Source organism: Microcebus murinus, chromosome 8 (assembly GCF_040939455.1).
Source record: "Microcebus murinus isolate Inina chromosome 8, M.murinus_Inina_mat1.0, whole genome shotgun sequence".
Lineage (NCBI taxonomy): Eukaryota > Metazoa > Chordata > Mammalia > Primates > Cheirogaleidae > Microcebus > Microcebus murinus.
Window position 1 is genome coordinate 94617547 of NC_134111.1, and position 16499 is coordinate 94634045.

Genomic DNA, 16499 nt, shown 5'->3' on the forward strand with positions numbered 1-16499 from the left:
TGGACATAAGATAAAGTTTCCACTTATTTTTATTCAAATAATTATGAGTGTGCCTGATATCATTCTTGATGTTTTGTGCAAAATAAACTAATATCATTTAGTAAATGTTTTTGTTTTACTCGGTAAATTAAGATACACAAAGAACCACTGTTTTTCATTTTTAAAAGTGGGCAATCATTAGAAATCACCAATGATATGTGTAGTTAATTGAGTTTCTGGACTAAAATAGTATTACTAATATATAACTCAATGATACATGGTTAAATGAACTTGTACGCAGACTGTAATTACAAGGCATGATTAATCACATGCAGAGGTTATCTCCACTGTAAAGTAAATAAATGTCTCACTCAGAGTTGATTTGCCAAAATACTCTCTGGAAAACCAATAAATATTCATTACTTATATTAAACACAAAATTCTGCTAGTGGAAGATTACCTCTTTCAAGGTCACCTGTATTGAACAGCACAAGGAAGAGGCAGCAAAGATTCTTTTATTAAGGTCCCTGTTAAACCACAGGCTTTGACGTCTGGCAAATTCCTGATTCTGCTCTGTACTCCTTGGAAAGAGGAATTTTGGGTTCACTGACTCCTTTTGCTTTATATGGATATTGTAAGCAAAGAGTGCAAAAAGCTCAATGAAAATACCCAGGAAACAACATAAAATATATGTAAATATAAAGCATTCATAGTTCTTTATTTCTAGTAGTTTTAAAATATTTTATTTGATATGTAACATTAAATATTTCCCAAAGTATTTTTAATCTATGAAAGCCATTCAAATCATAGAGTACTATCATAGGTTAATGGAAAATACCTAAATGTGCATACAGTGAACTTCATCTATTGAAACATGAAGTCAAATACAGTCATTAGGCACACTGAGGTTTTTGATTAAGTTGATTTAAGCTGGCTAGACCCATTTTTAGAGTGGAAATTGCCTGAAGTTTGGTCCCACAACCATCACTAATCCAAAGTGATCGTTTAAATATATTTGAACCAGGAAAATCAATATACTTTATTGAATGGTTATATAGTGCTACATATGACAGATTATCTTATATATAATATAAAGTAAATTTCATTTTTAAATAGCTGGCCTTAAATTCAAATACCTGTTTAATTTCACAATGCATTTATTTCCTCTTTTACCTACCTGGGAATAGGTAGGTAATGCCCTTTAAGGCTGATCCATAAATTTCTGTTCACCAAAGTGCAAATCTAAGCTTAGAGCCCAACTCCATGGTATTTCTCTGAACAGAACTTCAGCAGCAGCTCTGATCATTAGCCATGGCTACATCTGTAAATCCTAGTTCAGCAACATTTCTGCACCTTCCTGTAGATGTTAGAACATCTTGGCAGGTAGCCAATTGATCAAGCAGTAATGGATCCCTAGGGTGTGTGGCTGCCATGTGTGAACTCATAATTTTAAAACCTGGGACTGGGCAAAATTTCATTTTCTTATGTTAAGAACCTAGAAAGGTTTTGAGGTATCTTTAATAGTTTGTATAATTGATGTCCTGAGGATGATACAATCACAAGATTTTTGTTTGATGTCATTTGTTGTGTGTAAAAAATTGAAACAGAAAAGTTGCCATTATGAAAAAAAAAATGCTTCTGAGTTAAACAAACATACACACACACCACAAACACACATGAACTGTGGATTCCTACACTTATTGGTGATTTTCATGGTTTAGAATAAATTTTTACAGAAAAGTGAAAGCAATACCTAGTGTTTAATAAAAATATAGTTTTATCTTTTTTTCAACCATTGTTGAGGGCACGAATTGTAAAATAGTGCAATTGGCACATGACTTTTAGACAGGGAGCATGGTAATGCATTCTAGCAAATGGAACTCTAGTCTGAGTAATAATATGTTACAAAACAGAATGGGTTACCACTGCACTGTGGTAGGAGTGACATTGTAAACTGGGTGAGATCCAGGTCAGGAGGTGGGGAAAGAATGGGTAGGCCAGTGACAGAAATACAACATTATAACTCAGGAAGAGTCAAGATCCATAAACAGACAAGAGAAGGAGATAGCAAGACTTAAGTCATGGGGGGAGTATCAGAGGCAGATCCTTGAGGGCAGGAACCAAGAGGATGGGCTGAAGAAAAATAAGGGAATCCAGGGAAATTCTGTCTATTTTTCATTAACCCTGCCTTATCTGTGCTTGCCAGTTTCCTCCAACTTAACTAACACTCTGACAGTTTGTGCTTAGGGTTTCCTTAGTCTCTGATTTTACACTTAACATAAAGTATGCTATAAATCAAGGTGCATTTTAATTAATTTAATTTAATTTGGTGAATGAGTGAATAAAGTAATAAAAGTGGACCCAATGAACAAAAAACCATAAACATTTTGGAACTATATATTTTACCAAATTCCCTTTTTACATGGTTCTGTCAGTTTGTATTCTTATCTGCAGAATATGGAAGAATTCTCTGAATATAGCTTTTGTAATGCTGAGGAATAGTTTTTAATCTTGGACAATCTGATAAATAAGAAAAAACTAGTTCTTCCTTTAATGTTCATTTCTTTGATGACTGTGAGGGTAAGGAAATTTCTCTTTGATAGTTTTCTTCCATTATGATTTGTCTCTTCATAGCTCTCTTTTCGTTGGTGGATGTATGTCTTCACTTGGGTTCCCCAGAGGGTGCTAGGAGACCGGGGTAAGAGAACAAGGAATTTCGTGGCTAATCCTGGGAAGTACTGCTAGGTGAATAGGGTGGGGGATGAGATGGGGAGAGAAGAAATCTTCTAACATGTGCATTTTGGAGCAGGTGGTCAGCACAGGTATATGGGCTTTAATCTCATTATAGAACAGAGAAATCCAGAGTTAGCCCACCTCCGTGACTGGAGAGCTGGGGGACATACTCCTCTTATTTCTTGGCTGGGAGTTGCTGGAGGAGGTGACTTTTACCAGGTGGAGCAGAGAAAGCCCATTGGCAAAAAGATGCAGGTACTGCCTTTGGAATTGCTCAGATTTCACTGAAATGATGTTGGTTGAGAGGATCAGGTAAAGAACCAAGGTGTGTATTACAAGATAGTTTATTTTTTTCTCATCAATGAGTAAAATCATTTTAACTTGAACTTTAGAAACTTTCATTATTTTTCCTACCAGTGAATTTTCTAGTTAGTGCTTGGTCATTTATTTCTTTATAAATTTTAACATTTTAAAAGAATGCATTGTTTCCCTCATATTTTGTTCATTCCCTTTTCACATCTTCCCCCTTCTAGGGACTCATTATATATTTTTCTGTATTTTAAATCAGTTTTAACATTTAGCTTTATAGTTTACCTGGAATTGATATGGTGGAGGTAAGTTTATCTTTTTCCAAAGTATTCAAGCAACTGAGCCAAAACTTTTTATGATAATGTATTTATTCTATGTTGTTTTGAGATAAATTTAACTTATGCATTTTGAAATGTTTATATACATGATATAATAAGGCATCTTCCATGATAACTGTTTTTTTCAAATCTTTTTCTACCATTGCCTAAGTTGTTTTTATAGTGCCTAAAGTTCTAGGTACAATTGAGAATGATTTTGTTAATATAAAGTATTATTGAGATTTTGCTTGATACTGCTGACTCTGATATTAGACTTATAGAGTAATTTAGCAGAAATTCCAGTTTTTTCAGTATTATTTTTCTTCTTTCCATAGAATTATATCTCTTTTTATAGACTGTTAGGAAAGCTTTTTCTATACCTTTATAAGTGTTTTCCTGGGCTTTCCCATGTCATATTTTCATAATATTCATGAATGTGATCTCTGGGGGCTGAAGATGAGAGAGAAAAATGTTTTGTGAAGTTCCTTGGGCAAAAATGGGCTAAAGACAAGCCTGATGTTTCTCTTGGATGTAGGTCCTTGGTGTTAGAAAGAGAAGAGGTGAAAATAGAAAGAGAAGGAACTGTTGCCATGGACAACTCCAAGACTGGGACCCACAGCCAGGTATGTTTTTGTTCTAGTGAAATCAGGCAATCGAGAGAGCAGAGAGTGCTGTGCAGCCCCGAGCCTGACCAACCCCTGTGCAGCGAGCACTTCTGGGAGTTAGCATCAGGTCTGTTGCTTCAAGGCACAGTGTTTATGGTGTGGAAATCAAAGTGAGTGGTGCCTTCAAGTGGCTACAATAGGAGTGGCAGTGGACTTGAGTACAGGAGTTCAGAGACAGTATTGAAGCAGCAAAGGTAGAAAGTTAAGGTCAACTAATAAAAAGGAAGGATTTTTTTTTTCTGTACTGTAGTATTCACAATTATTTTTTACTTGGTGTTGGATGAACAGTATGTATCATGTCCTTAAAGGGATGCATATTGCAAAACAGCTTAAGAAGCTCTGGTCTAAGCGCATCTCCCTGACTAGACATAATAACATAATGGCCTTCATGCTGTCATTTCAGGGGTATTTTAAAGTTCTCTGCCTGTGCTAATAGAAGCTATCTACTTTCCCCTTCCCTGCTCAGAGATTTCCTGCCTGCAATTGGAGGAGAATAATCACAACCAACTTAGCAGTATCACAATCAAATAAAAATTAAAGCCAGTTAATAAAAATTAATAAAGGGTAATTAATTAAAATCTTCCAACCAGAATGACATTCAATGAGATTCAATACAATACAACAAATGTTCATTGGACTCCTTCTGGGTACCAAGCACTTAGCTAGGAAAGATCTGTAATTTTTATACTTTCTTTGAAAAAAGAAATAAGCATTTTCCTTTCATCATGGATCATCACAGGTAATGCAAAACAAATGTCTGTACACAATATCCCTTAGCAACTCCCTAGCAACTCTCAAACGAGCAAGGTTTTACTAATGGGGTCCACAGGACAAAATTTTAAGAAAAAGCTTTTTTTTTTTTTTGCCAGCATACCTTTAATTTTAAATGTTTTGGAAGAGAAATAAAGAAATATTTCATATAAATGTTTAAATTATTCATTAGCAAGTACTCATTCCCATTTTAACACCTAGTGTAATATTGTGAACAATAAATGTCTGTTGAATTGAATTTCATTAGATATAGTAAGCCTTAGAAAATCTGGGAAAAACATTATTCTTCTCCTGAGGTTCGTGATGTCATTGTCTCTCGTTCTCCACATACATGATACCTAATTTCTAATTGTTTCTGTCTAATTAATTGAAGATTAGAGCACCTGAATAGATTCTTGCCCTCGACCTAGGAAAATTTAATATGCATGTATGTGAATCATTTACTACAATAGCTTTGAATTCCATATAGGTGGTTTTCTCTCTTTGCTTCAGCTTCAAGCATTAAAAACTAACTAAGAAAACAAAAACAGCCTGAAACTTTTCATGATCTTCTATGTCACCAATATTGGATGTCAATATTTGACACTTGGACCATTGCCTCCTATCCTTCAATAATTGTTAATGGGCATGTTATGAACTGAAGGTTTGTGTCCTCCCCAAATCCATATGCTGAAATCCTAGCCCCCAGTGTGATGGCATTATGAAGTAGGGCCTTTGAGGGGTGCTTAGGCCAAGGGTGGAGGTCTCATGAATGGATTAGTGCCCTTATAAAAGGGACCCCAGAGAGCTCTCTTGCTCTCTTTCTAACATGTGAAGATACAACAAGAAGTTGACAACACAGAAGAGAGCCCTCACCAAAACCCAACCTTGCTGGCACCCTGATCTTAGACTTTCCAGCCTCTAGAACTGTAAGAAATACATTTATTTTGTTTATAAGCCACCCAATATATATTTTGTTATAGCAGCCTGAACTGACTAATACAGTTCATACCCCATCTTTTAATCCAGTGGTGTGCTGGTAAACTGGCTCTCTGGAGAAACAAAGTCCCAATTTGTAGTGCTTGCTGATTTCCATGGCATAAATACTCCCACCATAACCAAGCCACCAACATGAGGTCACTGAAACAGAGTTGAAATGAGAGGTGCAGAAGCACCTCTTGCTAGTATCCTGGGCTATAGCCTGCCACTATACTAATCTCTCTATTTTCTCTCTCGGAAAGTGCCTGTTTATGGCTTTTCTCTTCTATCTGCTTGTCTCAAGTTCTGGTGTCAGACATACATTTATTCCCTTAGAACTTCTCTCAACAACCTATCACTCCTTTCCATCCAATAATACCTCAACTCTAGAATTAATAAAACAATCTATCCTTTGTCTCAAGTCAGGTTTTTGAGAGCTGTGGGAACAAAGACTCACTCAACTGGGTGGGTTGGTGGTTCTAGGAGTGGACAGTTTCTACTCGCTGTTGGGTTCTCCACACTGCTAGTCAACAGCAGCTTCAGGTCTACTGATTCTTTCCATTTAATGGCCACTGGAAACCTCAATTATTCTCCCCAAGACTATTATCCTGCTCTACCATTATCACAAGTGCTGAAGATCTTGGCATCAGTACTGGCAAGAGAATGGAGACTTTGGTGGAAGAAATCGATCAATCTTATGACATAGTGTCCCCCCAATTTTTTCTTCGCTCACTTAATTTTACTTCCTAATCTCCAATATCACAGGAGGTATTTGTCACCCCAATGGAAGCCAATCCCTTCACTTTTGCCCTTCTTCCAGCACTCACATCTCTCTGATAAATCCCTTCACCAGCTGACTGGCATCTCTCCATAGCCATAATTGCTCCCTCCAAATTAGATCTTCCCCTTTAGCCTTAAAACATTCTCTGGCTACTTCTAGTTCTAACAAATAAAACCTCTTTTAAGTTGACATCTCTTTTTGCTGTTGTCATAGCTTTCTCTTAAGATTCTAGAGAGAGTCATCTACACATTGGCAGTCTTTTCCCTCCTGTTCATTTGACTTTCTCCCATTCTTTATTTTTCATTTGCTCATCAAGTTAATTACTCATCAGGTTTACCCCCCTTTCACTACATACACTCACACTGATTGTCCTCACTCAATCGCTAATGATGTCTCAAGTTTAACATCTATAATAATTATCTAAACCATGTAATATTTACATGGTTTTAACTATCCCTCTTTAATGAGAATGAACCCCATATCTTCATCCTCTGTTTTTTCTTTTTACCTAAATTCTACATGAGAATCTCCACTGTAAAGGATAAAAACTGAACTTGTCGTTTTTCTTCCCAAACTCATTTGCCTTCCCATATTACTTCTCTCACTTGGTGGAATCACTATTTCTCCAGGTAGTAAGTTGGAAGTTGCCTCTGAGTCCTTCCTCTCCCCTTAATATTCCTATGCCTAATCAGTCACCAAGCCCTAAATATTTCTGGATTCAAACACTTTTTCTCCCTTATTCAGACCTTCATCATTTTCACTAGAATGATTGCAGAATTCCTTCACCGATCAATCTGTTTCTCCCAAATCCTGTTGTCAGGGTGTTCTAGCTGACTCTATGTACCCTACAGGGGGAAGTCCAACCTTAAATCTTACCAAAAAGACTCCCCTGATCTGATCTCTGGTTTCTTTTTCCTGCCACTCCTTCTCTGAAATGCAATGTACTAACAACCCTGAACTGGATGCCAGCCCTGATTCACACCATGCCTATTCTCACCTCTTTATATTTATGCAAACTTTTCCTTCTGCATGGAGTTCCTCACCCTTTGTTCATTTGGTTAGTTGTTTCACACCAAAATTCAAACAGAATATTTCTCCAGAAACCTTCCTGGATACCCCTATTCCTTGTGGACACAATAAGCTTTCTCTGTCCTAGGAGCATGCCTCTATTATAGCACTCATTGTACTCTTTTAAAATCCTTTAATCTATCCGCCGTACAGCAAGGGGGATGTTGTATTGACAATGAAGCATGTCTGACACAGAACTTGGCACACAATTTGCACTCACTAAATAGTGGTCGTATCAGACATTAGACAATTGAAATGTGATAAACATCACTAAACTCTCTTTTGGACCAGCATAAAATGCTTGATGAATGTTTCAAAGTTAATAAGTTCTAGATGAGTGAAAGCATAATTCCTGTGGCTTCTAATCCATCAAAAGGAAATGAAAGAAGGAAGAAAGGAAAAGCAGCAAGAATGAGCTCTCTAATTGACTATTTTTTAAGCTAGAAATAAAAATGGAGTAAGGGTCAAGACCAGGGTGAATGTGAAGGAGAAGAGAGGAAGATGCTGAGTACTAATTCTGACACCATTTTGCCCAAGGCTGGTCTTAGACCTGACCCCATGAGTGCCAAATGCTTTGAGCAGTGACGCACTACTATTAATCACAGTGAGGACTGGACCAGGAATCGATGCTGTTTCTTGCATCGGCCAGCAGAGGGTACGATAGAGCAAAGGCATTGGTTGGCAACTTCACATTTATTCAGGAAATGATGCTTCCTTTCCATCACTTTCTGTCTTTCCAAACGGAGGCTACCTCTGGGAGGAATTTCTATTATTGATTGCACTGATTACTACTTTACCATCATTTATCCACTGAGGACCATGGCAATATTGCTGCTCTGTGTCAAAACAGGAAAGAAGAATGGATGGGTTTTCACTTACAAGTGTAAAGACCCATGGGTTAACTGTGCATTAAGCTCATTATGAAGTCAAGGATGAATGGAATGTACAAATATTTATTTTAAAACCCTTTCTGACTGAATTTCATAGGGCAATGAAAATACGCAGATATTCTAAACTCTGTCTCTGTTCCCCACCCTTCTACTCTGCCTTTGCTAGTGCATGAGTCAACCGGCCTCTTAAATCATTGCATGCTTTTAGTGTCATTTCCATTCCACAGCACTGCAAACAACTCAGTTGTCAGAGGAGATGGATCTGTGCGTAATATCACTTGCAAATGATTTATTCCATAAAGTACATAAAAATGCATTTTGAGCTCCAAAGCTTATTGTTCCCACAATAAACAATAGTGTAAAGAGATGCTCTTAATTTGTACACAGTGTGAGGAGTGTCAAAGGGAAGACATGTTTTGTTTAACATCTTTTGCATCATCAGTTGACTAATAGAGTCAATGCCACTTGAATTAAGTGACTGGAAGTTTATGTGAACATATGGAGCTGAAGATGGGAAGCCAAAATCCAGATGAATCTAATATCTATTTCTTTTATTGCCCCTAAATGCTTTTTTGTTTTGTTTTGCTTTTGTAAAGTGGCACTATCACACACAGCCCAACCAACGCTGGATGCAGTTTTTTTAAGGTATTTCATACAGAAATGGAGAGAGGGTCATCCAGAAAGAATGAACAAAGGATCTCCTGCCCTCGATTTCCAATGTGGCTTTGTTGGAAGGCCATGCTTAACTGAGCGAGACCATGCTTAACTGAAAGAGGTGTGTCTTATATTCTTGGACAGTTAGCATCCCAGTTTCCTTCCTATTAAATACCGAGAGCATGCTACAGTTACCATGAGAATCAACTGTACATGTATCAAAACAGTTCTTCTTTGAAGAGACTAGATGGCCTTCATCCAAGAAACACCAATTGGAAATGTCTCACACTATGTGGTTTCACCATGGAAGTTTGTTTTATCAAGATGTTTTATTTAAGATCACTGACTTATGGAGTTGCAAAGATTTGAAATCACAAAGAGAGGAGATATCACATAGTAGGTATTTTATAAATGGTATTTAATATTGTGAGGAAATTTATAAGATGTAATAATGATTGAAAAATGCTCTCCTTTCCCTCAAAAAACAATTTATTGGAGAAAATAAACATGTAGACATTCAGCCAAACAGTAAAACAAGTCAACCCCAAAGCTAGGCATATTAGGGCCTGGAGAGAGGTGAGGGCAGATAGTGTTTGGGCTGCCTACTTTCTAGATCTTAAATAAGTACCCATGAGTACTCATGCTCTGGTATAGTGAAGATAATGGTTTTAATCCTCTTCTGGTACCAGCTGTGTGGTTTCCATCCAAATTTTGAGGTGGGAGGAGATGATGTATAGATGAGTTATTTTATTCTAAATTTCAACCTGGGATATAGCTGATGTTTAACTGTAGCTAGAGGGGAAACATCAAAACTGTTTTAGGAAATTGATGTCACATTTTTGTTTTTATTCTACATTAAGAGGAATTTTTTTGTTGTTGTTTACTTCCATTAAAACAGATGTTGAATTCGTTGCACTGCAAATTCTTGCAAATATTCCTTTTCAGTTTCTGGTTAATCCCAAATGTTTTATGTGCTAATGTTTTTAATAAAGTTTGATTCCCAGACTTGCATGTACCCTTGGATTATCTTATAGCATTTCACACTCCTTTCTTTTTTTTTTCTGCATGTATTTATTCATTATTATGACTTTAACTTCTATTGCTATTTGTAGTATATTTAGTTTTAAAAATTTCTATATATAAATCCATTCATTTAGTGTTTAACCATATTTACATTTGGCTGAATGCATACCACCAGTAGCCAAGGTATTTATTTATAGCTTTGAAGAACTAGAATGTCTGGTAATAAGGTCATGGAGGGACAGGTTATAAATTCAGCATAAAAAGAAATAGGAAAGTACATGTTTGTGAAATTCTCAATTGCCTATAAATATATCTTTTTCTAGAGTCAATTGAAGCTCTGGGCATTTTTAAAACTGAAGTTTACTTTTTAATTATTTTCACATTATGGAATATTCAATAACATAACGCCTTTTGGTGAAGTGAATTAAAACCATTCCCTGAGATACACAGTCCAGATTTCCTTCTATGCTCATTATTAGGAGGAAGAAAAAGAGAACAAAAACGATAGCAAATAATCCAAATTTATACGATATATACAAATCAAATTTATATGATATATACAAACTTTCTGCCTTAGACTAAATTGTTATATTTCAAATCTTCTAAACCATGAAATAAAAAAGAAAATGGGGAATTTAGAGAAAACTGACTTAATGATGTAGCAGTCAACCAGCTGTTAACTAGTTTCTCTGCAGAACAAAGTACTGATTTGACAGTGGTTGGTTACCCAAGAGAGACTATCTTGCTATCCAAGAAATCTAAGGAAGTGGATCACAAGTGAAATTTGATCTCTTAGGGGGCCATTTCTTTCTGCAAATCAAGGGCAACCATGTGGCCAGCTATTAACATCTGGAGCTCTGGAATCTGACAGCACTGGATTCAACTCTGTTACCACCAAGGCCCTCTGAGAGCAGAAGGTATGTCCAAGGGACAGAGACAGAGAAAATGGTGAAGCTGAAACTCAGCTTGAAACCTTGAATTTCTGCCTTATGTATTAAAATACAGTCCACAAGCTTAAAGAAGCTGGGAGGAAGCTACCTTTATCAGGAGTCTTGAATGGCCAGGCTAGTGTTCTGTGTGGATCTGGATTAACACTATTTGTGCATCATGAACTGAGAAATATAAGTTAAAGCTTTCAGGATCACTGAAATTTCTAGGCTTTCAAGAAAATACCCAGTCTGGGTAGATACAGATATTGAAGGCACACAGAACTCTCATAGAAAGATAGCCTTGGTCTAAGTTAACTCAGAAAACAAATCCTGAGACTAAGATTTGAATATAGATTGTTTATTTGAAAGCTGATTCAAGAAACATCAGTAAAATCAGTGAATAGAGGCAAAAAAAAAAAGTATAGAAAACCAACAAAAGCTATGTTATTAAGCCAGTGATCACAGCGGGCAACTGGAATGCAATCTCACTGAGAACTTTGAGGAACTGTGTGAGACACACTTCAGAGTTCTCCCAATTGAGGGGCAGGGAAACTGAGGGCTTATATACCAGCTCCTCATCTTCCATTGGTTAAAGTTTGCTTCTAGGTGCATCACTTCTCTGGCACTTCTGAATTGCCCTGTACACTAAGTGATGCACTCCCTTGATCAGAAAAAATGTCTTCAGGCAGAGGGTCCACAGAGTTTACACTACACAGTCTTCAGGCCAGCAGATGTGAGTGCCCGAGGGTATGCAGAGGTCACTGACGGCCTCCATCACAATGACAGTACTCTGCAACCCAGTGAGGAAAAGTTGTCCTTGTCAGTCTAAAAGATTATATTGATTCTTCAATTACTTGAACATTATACCAGTGAACCTAGTTGTTTTCAACAATGGCCAAAGGCAACGATGAAAAAGATAAAATAAAAAAAATCATAATGTACTTACTAATGGCTAATCCTGAATACTTTTAGCAGTGTTTTCACATCCACCATACAAAGTAAACCATGTGAGTAATTCCAAATGTATCAGCCAAATGCAATTTTGCCAATTTTCAGGAACTAGTATAGTCATGCACATAAATAAAGGGTTATAGTTTTAAGTTTTTAAAAAATGTTTCCTCAACAAAAAGGCATGGCAGACGAGTAAGTCTGTACACAATTCTCACTCATTAGCCCAGGACTGACAATATCATTCCACTTTCATGCATTTCTATATTCTGCCTTTTTGTGTTTTTAGAATCCAACAGCCCTATTTCTGACAGCTATCTGGAAGAAGAGGTATCATAAAACCACCTGAATCAATCTCATGGTTAATCATGGTCCAGTGACTAATTATGCTGACAACTGGGACATAGCTTCTGGGCCAGACATCACAAAGATGTGAAGACATAGGCAGAGCCACCTGTGATCCTGAAAATCTCTTAAGTGATGTGCCTGTGGCCCTTCTCCTAACCCAGAACTGTGAGTTATGAAGGTTGACTTGTAGTTTCTAGGATTTACCACTGGGAAAACCATCACTCATTTTCCATTTTTTCTGTCTGTAAAAATGTTAAAACTGTTGATTTAACATGACTATATTCACAGAGGCTGAATTATTCTCTAATGGCAGTTTATAAAGTATAATTGTTACCTTTATCAGCAAAGAGTTTTTAACACTTAATACATGAAGACATTTAATACTATTTTTGTAATCTGTATTAAATTCATTCTCTTTTAACATTGAGAAAGAATTATCCACATTTGACTTTTCTTACTAGAATATGAAGGGATGCAGCAGTTGATGAGTGAAAGCATCTAAAAGCATAATTTGTGTTGGCTTCTGCTTGCTCACAGGATGAAGCAGTTCACCGTTCCTCCCTCGCATGTCAGGGTTTTCCCAATCTGGAGCAGAGATCTCTCAGCCTCTCGGCTCCCACCCCTCCCTGCCTCTCCTTCTGTTATATTCTCAACTGGATGCACTAATTTCCTTGCAGTTTTATGACTGTCATACCTCCCTATATTTGCCTATGCTAATCCCTCTGTCTGAGGTTTCCTTGCTATCGGTCTCCATTTGGGAAACACATTCTCCCTCACACTAAGCTCAAACATCACTTCTTCTAACAAGTCTAATCTCTCCCATCCTTCATCATCATTTTTTTTCCTGGACTCCCTAAACACTTATGACTTCTCCCTAACACGTTATTTAAAGCAATTTTGTCAACCTGATTGCTTCTTTCACTAAGTTATTATCCCCTTGAAGGATGGGGCCATAATTATGTTTCTTACTATTTCCCATCAACAAGCATGGTATCTGGCAAACAAGTCCATTCTTTGCAGGTGATCAAGTGATTTTAGACAGTGTAAGGAACCAAAAGGATGTGCAAAAAGCTTTTATCAGACACACACCAGCAGCAACAGATATAAGAGAAGTAGGACCAAGTGTTTATTAAATTTTTAACATGTGGCTGACATTGCATTAGGTGCTTCACATAGGAAGCAAAATAATCCTTTGAAATATTAATCCCTGTACTTTCCTTTTCAGCATTTCTTGTACTTGACTCTTCTCCTAGTTGGGTCAGTGGCATCTACTCTGACTTGAGGAGGCTCAAAATCATGACAAAAGGAAAGAATGGGGGGAAAAAACTATATTTGATTGTTAAAACATCCAAGCTAGGCTCTTAGGTCCCATAACAAGAATAACATCCTGGAAGCTAAAGTTTTCCATTTGAAATAAAGTGATTTTCTTTTTCAAGGAAGAAAAAGCTTTTAGGATAGTCTCAAAGGAAGCAGAGCATTGAGTTTATGCCACGATAGATTAGAAAGGGAATAGAAGAAGGCCCAGCCAAGCTCACCATCAGAAAGACAAGATGGGAATTAACTGGGTTTGAGCAGGGGGTGGTGAGAAGGTGGGAAGAGCTATGGCCTTGGTAGAAGTCAATGAGCCAGAGCCTGTGGGGACTCACAGAGAGATGTTCTGATATCACTAAATCCTGCTAAGCTCCATGCTGCCCCTAGCAAGGCCACATTGCTGCTCTGCAGACAGAGCATCCCATTAGGGCTTGGGTGAGCTCCTCATGTAGCTGGTGCTCATGTTCAATGTCCTCTTTGTGATCTGATGAAGACCTCTGCTCTGCAGCTTTCTAAATCTGTCTTCTAGGTCCGCCATCAGAAATATTCCCGGTTGTGATACTGGACCTTCACAAATTTCCCATCCAAACTTTTCAGTAAAGCTATGCCCACTTTGAAAGTATTGAATATGGCTCCCAAAACAGACAATCAGAATCTTTAATTTAAAATCCAGAAGGGCAGTAGTGGTACAGCTAGGAAAGAACTGAGCATATGAACTTGGATGAAATTGGACAGTAGCAAAATTCACATCCTTTACATACAAAGAATCTTATTTAATCCACACGACAATTCCATGATGTAGGAATTACCCTCTGGCTTTCACACATAAGTAAACTAAGGTCCAAAGAGTTTGAATAATTTGTCAAAGATCATATCTCTTGAAGTATCAGAATAAGATGACAAACTTAAGCAGACCAGGTCGACTATGCTATGTTGCAATTTTTTTTTTTTAACTAGAAAGGGAAAGTGTGTATGTGACTGTGGTTTGTGTGTATGTGTATGTACATGTTTGTGATACTTACGGTTCATGCTATCTATGGGCATTGCCAGTTAGTTCCATTCTTTCTTTTCCACACTGAACACATATACAGAAATAAAATGGGTCTGTAATCATCCCTTATCTCTCTCTCTTTTCTTCCCTCTTTTTTGCTCATTCTTCCTTTCTCTTCTCTCTTTCTATTTTTCAAGGTCACAGTTCACTGTCAAGCCAAGGAGAAGAGTGTATTTAGAGCAACACTAATGATTCTGGCCACTAACTGGGAATCTGATCTTCTGGGCTCTTCTCCCAGCTCTCTCACTGTGTGACTTTAAACTTGATTGAGCTCCTGCTTATCCAACTGTAAAACACAGGTAATATATTCCTGCCTCATGAGGAATGAGAAAGAATACTGTTACATATAGTGCTTTGTGACCCATAGATGGAAGGTATAATTGGTGATAACTTTATTATTTTGAAAGTGTTTACAAACTCACCTTGTCCTCTCCTTTCTCTTGACATCAGTCCTGTCCTAGAGGTGAAGGTGTAAGATTGAGCCTTCCCTAGAGATGCATGGGATTTCAATAAGCTCATAATTCTTACATCAAATGGTGAAAGGCATAGTTTTTCTCTATTGCAAGGAGAGCATACATTTTAATAAAATTTTGTTGTCTGACTTTAAGAATAAAAATTTGGAAGTTTTAACAATTACCTTTGAATATGCAGAAATTATTTTTTTAAAATTTGCTATTACCACAAAAGACATAAATCCCACACTCTAATCCCAAACAACTAAGTTATTGACCCTTAAGAAATCTTGAGCAATGTCATCTAATCTCTCAAAGTCAAAATCATATACTGACCAAGTAAATGTATCTATTGTACTTGAGCTGTTTCCTTGATTTAAATGATAAACTAGAAAAAAATGAATCGAGAAAAATCGAGGTGCAAGAGCCAAATATGATACTTTTCTAGAAGGGAAATGAATGGAGGATGGCTTTGCCAACGTGCTGACTTCTGTCATTTTCATGTTCAGTGACAAGCACCATATGAATGATTCCACTCCGTTGATTCTGGAGAGTACAGAAACGAACAGATTGTCAGAGCTGCGATTCGACGGGCGTGCCATTGCAGCTCGCCACCGTGCCAGCAATGACTGTGAGGAGCAGTGCACTTGTTTATTCCTAAAAATGCTCTTGCTTGCCAGAAATTTTGCTTTAGTAATTTTATAACCAGCAAATGTAAACATTAATGAATATAATCATTTTTTATTCTATCTTGGTCAAAGAAGGCTGCAGTTTAGAAATACATATACTTAAAATCTGATTTGGGGTAAAGATGAAAAACAAACATATAGTAGAATTTCCCATTCATGAGAAAAGCAGAAAATAAGTATGACTACTAAACTATTTTTCAAACTACAGTCATGCATTGATTAATGACAGGAATACATTCTGAAAAAGGCGTCGTTTGGTGATTTCATCTTGTGCAAACATCATAGAGCTAACTAACACAAACCTAGATGGTTAGTAATCTATACACCTAGGTTATGTGGTATAGCCTATTGCTCCTCGGCTACAGAATGGTACAGCATGATATTGCACTAAATATTGTAGGCAACTGTAACATAATACTAAGTTTTTGTGTATCTAAATATAGAGATGATACAGTAAAAAATTGATATAAAAGATAGAAAAAAAAGATATAAGTGCCCTACGCTACATAGGGCACTTACCATGAATGCAGCTAGAGAGATTGAGGTTTCTCTGCTTGAGCTAGTGAGTGACTGGTGAGTGAATGCAAGGGCCTAAAACATTATTGAACATGACTGTAGACTTTA